Consider the following 13,581-nt stretch of genomic DNA (forward strand, 5'->3'; position numbering starts at 1 on the left):
TTCATCATCTTTATGCAATAATCATAAACCTAGCATCAAGAATAGAAATAGGACCCTAATCCAACCCAAAAGCTAACTACTCACACTTCATAATGGTAAACAAAACAAAGCTATAATAAATAACCATAAACATTGCAAGAAAACTAAGATGAAAGTAAATAAGGAAGAGAGAAATCTTTACCAATGAAGAAGAAATCTTGGTAGAAAACCAATCCAATATGCGATTAAAGGCTTGGAAGTAAATAATCTAATGTAAAATTATGCTAATCCGTGCTAGGGAAATTTGAAGAGAAGAGGAAAAATAACCTAAAACTAACTAGGGTTGGGAACCACCTAAAGTTGCAGAAAATCGCGACTTAAATAAGAGGCAGCGCAGGCCTCACGGCCGTGAGGTCTGCGAGTTTTTCCAAATCATGTTCTTGTTTCCTTTCGTGCTCCGTGATTATCCAACCAATTCAAGAGATTAGAGAGAGAATAAAAAGCACAGACAAAGAGACAAAAGAGAATAAATTAAAACCTTCTATTGCGACGAGCTTCTTCTATGGCGACGAAGAAGGTGCACGGATCGTTGATCTGCAAGGGGTTGATAGAGGAGGTGCAGCGATGGGACGGCATGAAGCAGATGGGGGTGAGTCTGAGGTATATGATGGAGTTCGGGTCGAGGCCCACAAACGGGAATTTGTTGATCTCCTCTCAGTTTCTCCACAAAGACCCATTTACCCCCACACATAACGCCTCACTAATTGACCATAAACGGAAGGACTAATGCCGGAACAAATTCAATAGTCAAGTGTCTTTTTCGTCCAAATTAAAAGGCGATGACTAATTTTGGAAAATCAACATAGTCGGGGACCATTGTTGGAATTAACTCTTTTAAGTAACTATGTAATATTATTTAAGATATGAAAATTAACCTTCAAATAGTTAAAATAAAAATAAAAAACTATTGCTACCAAGAAACACATATAAATTAAAGCTAAACATTTCAATTACTTTCAAAGAAGAAAAATATAAGTACAAATACACTGGAAAATGACTTATGGAAAATGATTTTCAAAAAATGAGTCATTTTTCGAAAAATATTTTTTCCTTTCTTGTGTTTGGTTGCATTTCTAAAAAGTATCTTAGTGTATTTAGATAATTTTCCAGAACATTAGCAAAATTGTATTTAAAAAATCAATATTATTTATAATTTTTTATTTTAAAAAAGAGCAATGGTTAAAAAAAACACTAGTTTTCGAAGCTCGAAACAAGATTTCTGGTTTCCCAAGTCGAAAACCAGATTTCTGGTTTTTGAAGCCTTAAATCAACGAAGAAGATGGAGAATAATGGGCTTGTTTATGGTTCCCAATGGAAACAAACAAAGAATATAAATTTTGAATTTTCTGGAAAATGACTTCCTAAAAAACAAAAAAAGGGAAGTCATTTTTCAAAAAAAATTGGTTATTTTTCCTTTGACCGAAAATCAATTTTCGCAATCATTTTTCCTCCCTTGCCAAACACTAAAAACCCATAAAAATGATTTCCAGAAATCATTTTATGGATTTCCATACACAACCTAAATCACCACCCTCAGGTTATCAATTATATTTTTTGAGGTCAAAGCTTGCAATCAAATTTGAGCAAATAATAAGAAAAAAAAAAGAAAAAATCAAATTTTCATAGTAGCAAAACCGAATTAGTTTTCAAGCACAAATACTACTCAATATTAAAATAACAACAAAAATTATAAAAATCAAGCACAAATCTCACAAACAAATAAAGAGAAACATGAAATCACCAAAATGGTAAGAAACAACAAGATATTTCTTGTGTTGTGACTTGCGAAGTTTTAGCAATGGAACTGTAGCATTGATCGAAGAGATCGAGAGACTGTCTACCTGTTAGACTAATTTCAATGGAGAAAGTGGGAGATATGTAACTTGGTAAAAGAGGTAAGTAGAGAGAAAGTAGGGCTAAGTTGTTTATGCAAATGCATTTAAGAAAAATATATGAGGTAGTTTTGTCCAAATATGTTGAACATTTGTTCACAAACGTTACGAAAAAAAATCAAAAAGAGTAATGAACCCATTTTCCTTAAATTCGAGATATTCAAAAAAACAATTTTCCTCAATATTAGAATTTCATTTAAAAAGAAAATCTATTATCCAAACAAAGGATAAATATTATTTTTCATTTAGTATTTTCACACGTGCGTTGCACGTTAATTAATACTAAGAAATGAGTTAGATCGATTATGTTTTTTGATGTTATCGTTACTTGAATTTGAGCAATAATTGACCAATTATCCGTGTAGGCCTGTGTAATATCCGAACCACCCGAAATTTCTGCCAGACCCAAAAACCAAAACCATTCTCGGCATGGATAATTGTATCAGAAGTATGGATATCCGACCCAAACTGAATAACAAGCCAAATTGACTAATTCGGGTAGGAGGTATAATTTGAAATTCAACCCGCCCGAATAACCGAAAATAATTAGGGTTTGATTAGGATAGGTCTATACATCGTCGTTTTAATTATATATATATATATATATATATATATATATATATATACACACACACACACACACACACACATGATCATATGAGTTGTGGATAAATCCAATCCATTAAAATGTGAAGATCAATGGCTTAAAATAAAATATTTTTTAAAATTTTATTCCTTGTTTTTTTTTGCATGTTTTTGGATGATTAATTAATCAAGATTGCCAAACGCCTTGTGGTCAAGCGGCATAGCTGTGGCCCTCTCAAGTGAGAAGTCACAGCTTCAGTAGGTTGAGAAAGTATGTATGAACATATACTATATTGTAACAGAGTCAATAGTATTCAAAAAAAAAAAAAACCAAGATTAGGGGTAAACTAGGAATGTTAATTGGTAACTAATCCCAAATTTTGTGGGATTTTAATTAATTCGCTAGGCCTTCTCCTAATTGTTCGTTTCTAAAAGGGAAAATAGCATCTTTAGTCCCTGAGTTATAGGGGTAGTGTAGACTCAGTCCCTGAGTTATGGCTGTATGCGAGTTTAGTCCCTCAGTTATTCGCGAAGTGGCGAGTTTAGTCCCTGGGCATTAAATTTGACGAAAAAATTAAAAAATAATCAAAATTTGAGTGGTAAAATAGGAAATTCACATTTTATTATTCTTCTTATATCAAAACCACTATTACAACATTATTGTTCACTTCTTAGCCTAATTATTTTCAAGATTTTTCATTTTTAAAAGTATTTTAATAACTTTCAAATGACTTGTTAGAAACCTGACTCTCGTATAACACACTTGAAACTTAGCACAAATAAAGAAATGCATTATCATTGTATTTAGGTGTATGAAACACACTATTCTAACAAGTTTTTATTTTTTTACTAAGCAACAAATGTAATAAAATTAAAACTTTGGAGATAGGATAGTCTAAAGTTTTAATTTTATTACATTTGTTGCTTAGTAAACAAATAAAAACTTGTTAGGATAATGTGTTTCATACACCTAAATACAATGATAATGCATTTCTTTATTTGTGCTAAGTTTTAAGTGTGTTATACGAGAGTCAGGTTCCTAACAAGTCATTTGAAAGTTATTAAAATACTTTTAAAAATGAAAAATCTTGAAAATAATTAGGCTAAGAAGTGAACAATAATGTTGTAAAAGTGGTTTTGATATAAGAAGAATAATAAAATGTGAATTTCCTATTTTACCCCTCAAATTTTGATTATTTTTTAATTTTTTCGTCAAATTTAATGCCCAGGGACTAAACTCGCCACTTCGCGAATAACTGAGGGACTAAACTCGCATACAGCCATAACTCAGGGACTGAGTCTACACTACCCCTATAACTCAGGGACTAAAGATGTCATTTTCCCTTTCTAAAATACTGTGATTGTTTTTTTTTTTTTTTTTTTTGTTTTTTTTTTTGGGGATTGTGGTGGATCCAAGCATGTGGGTGCGTTCTTTTCTGGACTCAGTAAGCTCGTTCACATAATTGTATATTGTTGCACACATTATTGTGTGTTGTTGCACACACAAGTGTACCTTGTTGCATACAACAACGTTAACAGATGTACATGGAATTGTACAATATTTTACACATCTATGCCAAGACCTTGTTGTACTCTTAAATGGGAAGAGACAGTGGGTTTGAGCCTCGCTCAATATTAGAATTTTTTATAATTTCATCTTTATTTCTATTATGTAAATATATAATAAAAAATTTATCCGTGCATCGCATATGTAATTGGACAATTATTTGCTCTAATTCAAGCCAGGAAAACATCAAAAAACATAATCGATCCAACCAATTTCATCAATTATGCTATATATAATATTTAATGTTATAATTTATATAATTTTATATCGATCCAAATATTCTTAAAATATTATAACAAATCCATTTCGTGCAACGCACGGACAAAAATACTAGATAAAATAAATACTTCAACATTACTATAATTAAACTAGTGTGTGTGAAAAAATTAAAAAAAAAGTAGAACTCAAACAATAATGGATATTATCAAATGAAACTATTATATAATCAAAATGATACTTTAATATTATTATAATGAAACGAGTGTGGAGAAAAAACAAAACTAAAAAATATAACAATATTGTCAAATGAAACTGAAGTTTAATTAAATTGATACATATTTCAATAGTCCACGCTAATACATAGATCACGGTCCACGGTAAAATTTACCACAAACAAGTTAATAGTCATCACAATAATCCATTTGTATCATCCACATACAATCCATCAATACAATACAACCATGATATATCTTAACTAATTAAAACATGATATGATGCTACATACCCAATCTAGCTTCTTAGTACATCACAACCCATAGTAGCCTACCCTTTTAGTAATACAGAAATCAAAATGATACTCAACGGTGGGGTAAGAGAGCCAAATGCGATACCATTCCTTGGATAAAATACTCGTACGGGCAATATCATCGATAGGAAGGAAGGAGAAAATATGATGAATAATCGGGTCAGGCAGCTTTGAGAAATAGTCCACCTTATTTGTTCCCGACGACGTCGTATCGCCTGCTATCAAATCTTTCTTTTTATTATTTTTCCTGTTAAACCTACGTACAACATTAACATTGATGAATAATTGAAACAATTTATCAAACAGAACTAAAACATGAACTGGAAATACAAATCAAGAACACATATATACATACCTCAGTAATGAGGAACACCAAGAACCAAGAAACATTATATTTTCAGAGTATGTTGGTGCTGAAGGTGCAAGCTCTTCCGAAGAGAACGATGATAACAGATGAACCTTTAATAGATAAGAATACAAAAGAAAAAAGAGTTGATTTGACCAATAAATAATAAACATGACAAGTAAAATGGGACATGAGACAAAGTGAAGGTTCCAGTTTTTTTTTTTTTTTTTTCATTACCCTCACAGAAGAAATGATGAGCAATCGAAAGCAATCATTATACCATGAACTATATATGGTTTACTTGGTAAGGTAGATCAGACTATTGATAGAAGATACATTTTTAGAATGATGAGTTAATTCCGTTTTTTGTCCTAAATTTATAGGTGACACTAAACTTTTAGTCTCTTTTTTTTTAAAAAAATATATATCGGAACGTCTCCTTTGGTCCTGTACTATTATGGCATGATCGTTGAAATGCCATTAAGTACAAAGATATTTCGATCTTTTTAATACAAAGTGCGTTGACCGGTTATATTTTTTTATGCTTATCTTTTTGAAAAAATTCATAATTGAAGACCGAAATGTCTTTGTATTTAACGCATTTAAACTGTTTTGTTGATAGAGGACAAAAAATAGTCATGCCTCAATAATACTAGGACCAAAGGAGGATGTTTTGAAAAAAAAAAAAGAAGACTAAAAGTGAATTGTCACCTATAAATCTTGGATAAAAAATGGAATTAACTCTTTTTAGATTATTAAAGGTTCATTTTTCATACATGAAATTCCCGATGAAGAATAATGGGCTTTTTTCTAGTTCTCGGTGGAATCCAATGAAGATGATGAAATTTGAGATTTCCGGAAAAAATGACTTCCGCCGAAAAAAAAAAAAGAGAGTCACTTTTTGAAAAATTAGATTGTTTTTCCTTTGACTAGAAATCAATTTCCACCATCATTTTCCCTCCCTTTCCAAACCCTAGAAACCCGCAAAATGATTTCTAGAAATCATTTTTCAGATTTCCAAATACAATCTAAATCACCCCCTCAGGTTATCAATTATATTCTTTGAGGTCGAGGTAGGCTTGCAATCAAATTTGAGCAAATAATAAGAAAAAATAAGAACAAATCAATTTTCATTGTAGCAAAATCGAATTAGTTTTCAAGCACAAATACTAACAGATAGCTCAATATTAAAATAATAACAAAAATTATAAAAATCAAGCACAAATCACATAAATAAATAAAGAGAAACGTGAAATTACCAAAACGGTAAGAAGCAAGAAGATATTTCTTGTGTTGTGACTTGCGAAGTTCTAGCAACAGAATTGTAGCGTTGATCGATGAGATTGGGAGACTGTCTACCTATTAGACTAATTTCAATGGAGAAATTGGAAGATATCAGGTAACTTGGTAAAAGAGACAAGTAGAGAGAAAATGAAGCGACTAGAGCTAAGTTGTTTATGCATATATATTTAACAAAGATATATGAGGGTAGTTTTGTCCGAATATGTTGAACATTCTTTCACAAACGTTACGGAATAAAAATGCCAAAAAGAGTAAAGAAACCATTTTCCTCAAATTCGAGATATTCAAATTTCATTTTAAAAAATATGTTATCCACACAAAGGATAAATATTTTTTGTTCCTTCTAGTATTTTCACACGTACATTGCACGGAATGGATTTTTTATAATATTATAAGAATATTTGAAAAAAAATATTGTTCATATTTAAGATATGAAAATTAACCTTCAAACAGTTAAAAAGAAACTATTGCTAACAAGAAAAACATATAAATTAAAGCTAAATATCTCAATTACTTTCAAAGAAGAAAAATATAAGGACAAATACACTGGAAAATGACTTCTGGAAAACGAGTCATTTTTCAGAAAATATTTTCCTTTGTAGTGTTTGGTCGCATTTCAAAAAACTATATTAGTTTATTTGGATCATATTTCAGAAAATGAGCAAAATTGCATAAAAAAAAATCAATTTCATATATGTTCAACTCCAATTTCAGATCTATTCAACTAGGGTTCCTATAAAATTTTCAACTACAAATTTAATTAAGTTAATCAGTATAAAATCAAATATAATTAGAAAAATAAAGCGAGAAGGCGAGAAAAAGAAAATCAAAGCTGAACTGACTTGTAAATCCGATCGGCATCTCCATCGCTAGAGTTGAGAACTGCAAAAATCGAAGAAAAAAGAGCGAAGAGCAAAACCAAACGACGGAGCTCAAAGTGGCGTTACCGGATGGGTGCGGCTGGTGCGTGATCGGCGACTGGAAGCTTTCGCTTAAGGGCGGTGAGGCAAGGGATCGGACAACGGTGACTTCGGTGAGGCAAGGGATCGGACAACGGTGACTTCGGTGAGGCAAGGGAAGAGGATGGGGCGTGAAGCTGAATGATGCACAGGACTCGGCACCAATCTGTTATACGGTGTAGATCGATGAAGAAAAAAGAAAAAGTGAAGAAGAAAGAGGAAGAAAGAGGAAGAAAAGGGAAATAAAATTGCTTGTGATAGGAATCGATGTTACTTGTATCCGTGTAGGCCAGCGTAATATCCGAACCACCCGAAATTTCTGCCCGACCCCAAAACTAAAACCATTCTCGGCATGGATAATTGTATCCGAAGTATGGATATTTAACCCAAACTGAATAACATGCCAATTTGACTAATTCGGGTATGGGGTATAATTTGATATTCGACCCGCCCAAATAACAAAAAATAATTAGGGTTAAATTAGGATAGGTCTATACGACGTCGTTTTAATTATATATACACACACACACACGATCATATGAGTTCACCCCTTCCCATGAGTCCGTGTGGACAAATCCAATTCATTAAAATGTGAAGATCAATGGCTTAAAATAAAATATTTTTAAAAATTTATTCCTTGTTTTTGAAATGTTTTTGGATGATTAATTAATCAAGAATAGAGGTAAATTATGGATGTTAATTGCTAACTAATCCCAAGTTTTGTAAAATTTTAATTAATTTGCTTGGCATTTTCCTTACTCTTCGTTGCTAAAATACGGTGATTGTTTTTTGTTTTTTTTTTGTTTTTTTTGTTTTTTTTTTTTTGGGTTTGTGATGGATCCAAGCTTGTGGTGCGTCCTTATCTGGACTTGTTGCCGTCCTGAGTAAGCTTGTTCACATAATTATATACTGTTGCACACAGAATTGTGCGTTGTTGCACACACAAGTGTACCTTGTTGCACGCAACAGTGTTAATAGTTGTACATGGAATTGTACAATATTTCACACATCAATGTGTAACGTTGCAGGCAAGGATATACACTGTTGCACACAGTAGTGTACATAGTTACACACAGAAGTGCACACTGTTGCACACATTAGTGTATGTAGTTGCACACAGAAGTGCACATTGAAGAACCACGTGCTTCTTGTAATCAATGAACAAATTCTACATTACCCTTAAAATATATCCCTAAAATCATGTGCACTATCGTAAAATAATATTAAATAATGTTTAAATGCACGTACACCAAAATTACCAAACAACCCCGGATTAATAACCCAAAAAAAATTAATTAAAAACACATTAAATCATAGCAATCCATTATTCAAAGATCAATGGAAATGATTTTTCCACACGGACTCATGGGAAGGGGTGGTCTCACTTAAACAGTCGAGTATATTATCTATGTTATAAGCATACTGCAGACGCCCTAGACAATTTCCTTCAATTCATTTGCAACTACGCTTCTTCTCTATTCTCTTCTCAGTTCTCAATCATCGCAAACAGTCAAAGTCTCACCCTCTGAGACTCTCAATTCTCGAATCTCTTCTCTGAGAGTTTTTTGGTTCTCAAATATCTTCTCCAATGGCTCATTCCTAGTGGTTCGATGGTATTTGTCACAAAGATAGAGTATCAGTGTGTGTTGGTAGACCAGTGGTGACAGGCAAGTTGAAGCCCTACATTGGAATCTCGTAGAAGTCCTTGTTCTCTAAGGAATTTTTGGAAGAAAAAAGTAAATCGCAAACCTTAGTTGTTTTTTTTTTTTTTTTTTTTTTTNTTTTTTTTTTTTTTTTTTTTTTCATTTATTCATCTTATTGTGATATACTGTGTTCATGTGTTGTATAGATATTCAAAAAGCCCTACAACAAGCCCAAAAAAAAAAATTCAAGAAATAGGTAAAAATTAGAGACTTGATCTTTTGGAAGTATCAGCAAGGTGGCAGAGATGAGGCAAGGGAGTGTTAAGGTCCCACTAAAGCAACAACAGAGTTGAGGAGGAATTTCAAAAGTAAAAGCTCTTTAGATTTTGGCTAAGATTAGCTAGTGTGAAGGCACTGAGTATTTTTAGGACTGACAGGCTCTATTAGTTTAGTATGTGCACTCCATCAACAAGATGTGCAGCAATCATCATGTAAACAACTTCTGGCAAACATCTATTGTAGGATAGAACCCACAATGATAGTTTAGGGATAGGGGAGGGATAGTATGTGCATTCCATCAGACAGATGTGCAACATATCATCACATAAACAAAAATCAGGCAAACATCAATCTATTACATGATAGAACCGACGATAGTTTAGGGTAGTTTGCAGAAACCAATTTTAACTAAAACATGATTTTACCCGATCGATCTTCTTAGTATATCCCATAGATCCCTCTTATGCAAGATGATTACAGCATGATGGTTCAACCTCTGGAATTAGACGTCAAAAATTCTCTCGAGAGTTCATTCATAGATCAACTCATCCACCCTTCAAGAGATACCAACTCCAGAAGGCGATAGTAGTCTTTTATAATTGAGTGATCGCCAAGTTTCTTACAGAAGCACTGCATTAGTTAAACAAAATTAGCAACTGGGCACAACACTGCAGTCTGCAGCATTAAAAATCTTTTCTTTTAAAACTTAAGAGATATTTGCATATAGTTTGTGAATGTTGAAAAAGGAATACCTCAGCACTCTCAGGAGGAGGAGAACACATCATGTATTTAGAAGCAACTCTAATATTTAGTTTCCCAAGCATCTGATCAAGGCATGCTTCATCCCTGGATAAAATGATAATGTTTCTCACCTCTGAACTTTTTACCAAATTCTGGAGAAAAGAAAATGAGACAACATGCAATTTCTTAATCATAATGAAGTTTTGCACAAATAAACAAAATGCAAATTAGAACTTCAAGAAACTATATCAAGAGAATGCAACGCATATAATTGGAAGTATATGGTTAAGAAGTGATCTAAGCAAAAAAAATGGAAATTACTAACATCATCATTAAAAATAACCACTTTCAGATCCTCATCCTCATAGTTATGCAATTTCACAAGGAATTCCTCTTATCCAGCCTCACATGCTGCAGGAGAGTTGTCAACTGAAAAGATCATGTCAATAATTCAATATCATCCAATTTTGAAACATTCTAGGAGCTAAACTTGAGTTCAGAACTCAAAGGCCTAATTGAGGAAAACATTAAAGTGTGTAAGTTTGCATCAGGGAACTTGAGGAAAGAACCCAAAACCAATTTCTTAATACTTGTACTTGAAATCTGGAATTTTTCTGATGGCTCATGGGTTAACATCAATATACTTCAAATACAAAGGAATTTAGACAAACAAATATTCCAATTGCATCACCATAACATGACCCAATTCCAACATTTTCACACTAGGCCAAATGGACATCTAAGTAGCACATGCTTTGTTTGAACTGCTATATGAAAGTGTGTGAAGATTTGGTGCATCAAATTTCAACTTTTTCAAGCTCATCGCCCTGATGACTTTAAAATACTTTAACTTAGATTTGCACGAAACGGAGAGAAAATGCCCCACAGCAATGCATCAACAATATCTCAATATCAGGCAAACAAATACTTAGGCTCAAATTTTGTATACAAGTCTTCCTATCAAGGCATTGATAGTAATGGAAACGAAACTCAACATCGGGGTTAGAGAGCCAAATTTGATACCAATCCTTGGATAAAGTACAAGTACGGACGATATCTTGGAATGGAAGGAAGGAAAGAATATGATGAATAAGTGGGTCAGGCAGCATTATATTGAGAAATAGTCCACCATTTTTGTTCCCGAATCGGTATCAAATCTTTCTTTTTATGTTTTCCTGTTAAACACCATTGAATTATCGATGAAGCAATTTATCAAACAGGTGGTGGAGCGTATTCAGAGTACAGTAATAATAAAATTAAAACATGAACTGGGAATAGAAATCAAGAATGCATACCTCAATGAAGAAGAACAAGAACCAGTTCAGATGAGAACATGCTCCTATATAAAAAGTCAAGCATATATGATCCAATCATATATTCATATGAAAAGATCAACAGTTGAGGGTTGCTATAAAATAAAGGGAAAAAAATGTATTCTTCCTATAAATATTGAAAACCTATAACTTTTTAATAATTATAAAATTGACATCTGTGTTTTTCTTTACTAAAATTTTTAAGCATTGATGAGCCTCATGTTGTAATGTGATCCTTACGAGTTTGATATATTTCAAGTGATGAATAAGACCTTACATTTTGCTTATAACTGTAATTATATCGAAAAGAAATTGTAGTTATGCTAAAATGAAACTATAGTGTATATAAAATGAAATTAAATATGTTATATACATAGAGTTACTTTTTACGGAACGACGCAAAATATGTACCATTTCTTTTCATTAAAAGAAATAATACCATTTAATGCCTAGACTAACCCAATGAGGTAGCTCAAGTGGCAAGTGAGCTCTTTGTGAAGAGGAATTTTGGGAGAACCCGGGTTCAACTCCCGCAAGTGACGATTCCCCTTGGGCCAACTCCCATGCCACCCCGGTCCGTTAAACGGACGGAGGGTCAACCCTGTAAATTTACCCAAAAAAAAAAATTTAATGCCTAGACTACTATGTATTGTGGACCGTAGTCCACACTAAAATTTGCGAACATAACCTGAACGAACTAAAGAAATTGAGAAAACATAAACAAGAAGATAACTTTTTAAACAAATAAATTTGTGCTGTAGAGTATAGACCCAGTCGAACCTATATTTTCATTGTTTTGTTTAGCTAGCTCGAACCCAAGTTTTAATTGACCTCGGTTCAATCCAAATAATAGTTGGGAAGATAGCTAATTGGCCCGCTCATTTGACAATCATAGAGAGGGAGAGGGAGAGGGCAAATTATGCTATGAATACGGGTTCACCTTACAAGGTGAACTCGGATTTATGCTCACAATTTTAGATCTCAATATACAAAATTACATTACATAATATTCACAGTTTTGTTATATAGATTCAAAAATTGTGTTATTGAACATAGAGTTTTGATACTATTTATTCAAAATAAATATTTTTTTTTATTAAAATGAGTATTTTTGTTAACTTCATTTCCTATACATAGTCAAATATTGAAAATTTTTAAAAGTAACTTTAAACGCCATTTTTTAAGTTTCCAAATAGACCCCCTATGCTAATTATATTAAGGAAAAATCATTATTTTGGTCCCTCATTTGTTTTGTGACTGTCAATTGAGTCCATAATTTTTAATTTAGTCGAATTGACCCTCCAATTGTATTAAATTTCATCAATTAAATCTCGTAACCATTATTTTGGTAACTAGCGATTGACTGACATAATAGTGTTTAGGGGACTTAATTGACCAGATTTAAAATAATTGGAGGGTCAATTCGACCAAATTAAAAATTAAGGACTAAATTAACAATTATAAAATAATTAAGAGAACAAAACAATGATTTTTCCTTATATTAATTAAGATAATTGTTTTCAAAAAAATTAAGACAATTGTTTAAATTAATTTGATTTTGTTGTTTTAAAATGACTTTCTAGAGTCATCCTTTGGTCAAGAAACTGTAGAGAGGAAATTGGTGTAAGCTTGTTCAGACTACTTTATGTCCGCATCCATCATATTAGGTGATGTGTAAATAATTAATTGTAATTAAAATTATAAATTTAAAATTATAATAAACAAAGAAATAATTAAAATATAGTAGAGTAAAATGGTGGATTGGTGGTGATGGATAAATCATACCGAGCTCTTTGTGGGTCAACCTGGAGTAGGAGTAAGTGGGCCGATCCGGGCCCAACCGAGGACGAGCTCACCCAATTGGGCCGCCTCGGGCCCAAGCCGACCCCGTGAGGTCGTTCGGCCGACCTCATGGGCTGACCCCAGGGGTCATCTCGGTCGAGCTCCGTGCTCGGCCGAGGCCTCGGGTCCCGGTTGATGCGGTCTTCCCAGCGTGAGACGCGATCCTCAGCCGTTAGAGGGCTTCCCCTCCAATCTCTCCGAGTGGTTAGGCCTAAATTAAGTATAAAAGCAGTCCGTCTTGTCTCATTAAGACATCTACTTTGTCCTAAATACATTTTGTCTTTTTATTACCTGAATCTACTCTTGTAATAGCACTGCTTATTGACTT

The 13,581-nt window shown here is 32.9% G+C and overlaps 1 long non-coding RNA gene across 2 annotated transcripts; it reads right to left on the reverse strand.

Moving 5' to 3' along the window:
- Positions 1-9,664: 9,664 nt before the first annotated feature.
- LOC116005261 lies at positions 9,665-11,494 on the reverse strand. 2 transcript variants are annotated; one of them, XR_004094920.1, is made up of 4 exons: positions 11,394-11,494; positions 10,424-10,527; positions 10,110-10,250; positions 9,665-9,987 (listed from the first exon to the last, which is right to left on the reverse strand). It is a non-coding gene; the product is annotated as an uncharacterized LOC116005261 (long non-coding RNA). The 2 variants fall into 2 exon arrangements; XR_004094921.1 differs by lacking the exon at positions 11,394-11,494 and adding an exon at positions 11,122-11,268.
- Between the last annotated feature and the right edge of the window lie 2,087 nt (positions 11,495-13,581).

Source organism: Ipomoea triloba, chromosome 14, assembly GCF_003576645.1.
Source record: "Ipomoea triloba cultivar NCNSP0323 chromosome 14, ASM357664v1".
Classification (NCBI taxonomy): domain Eukaryota; kingdom Viridiplantae; phylum Streptophyta; class Magnoliopsida; order Solanales; family Convolvulaceae; genus Ipomoea; species Ipomoea triloba.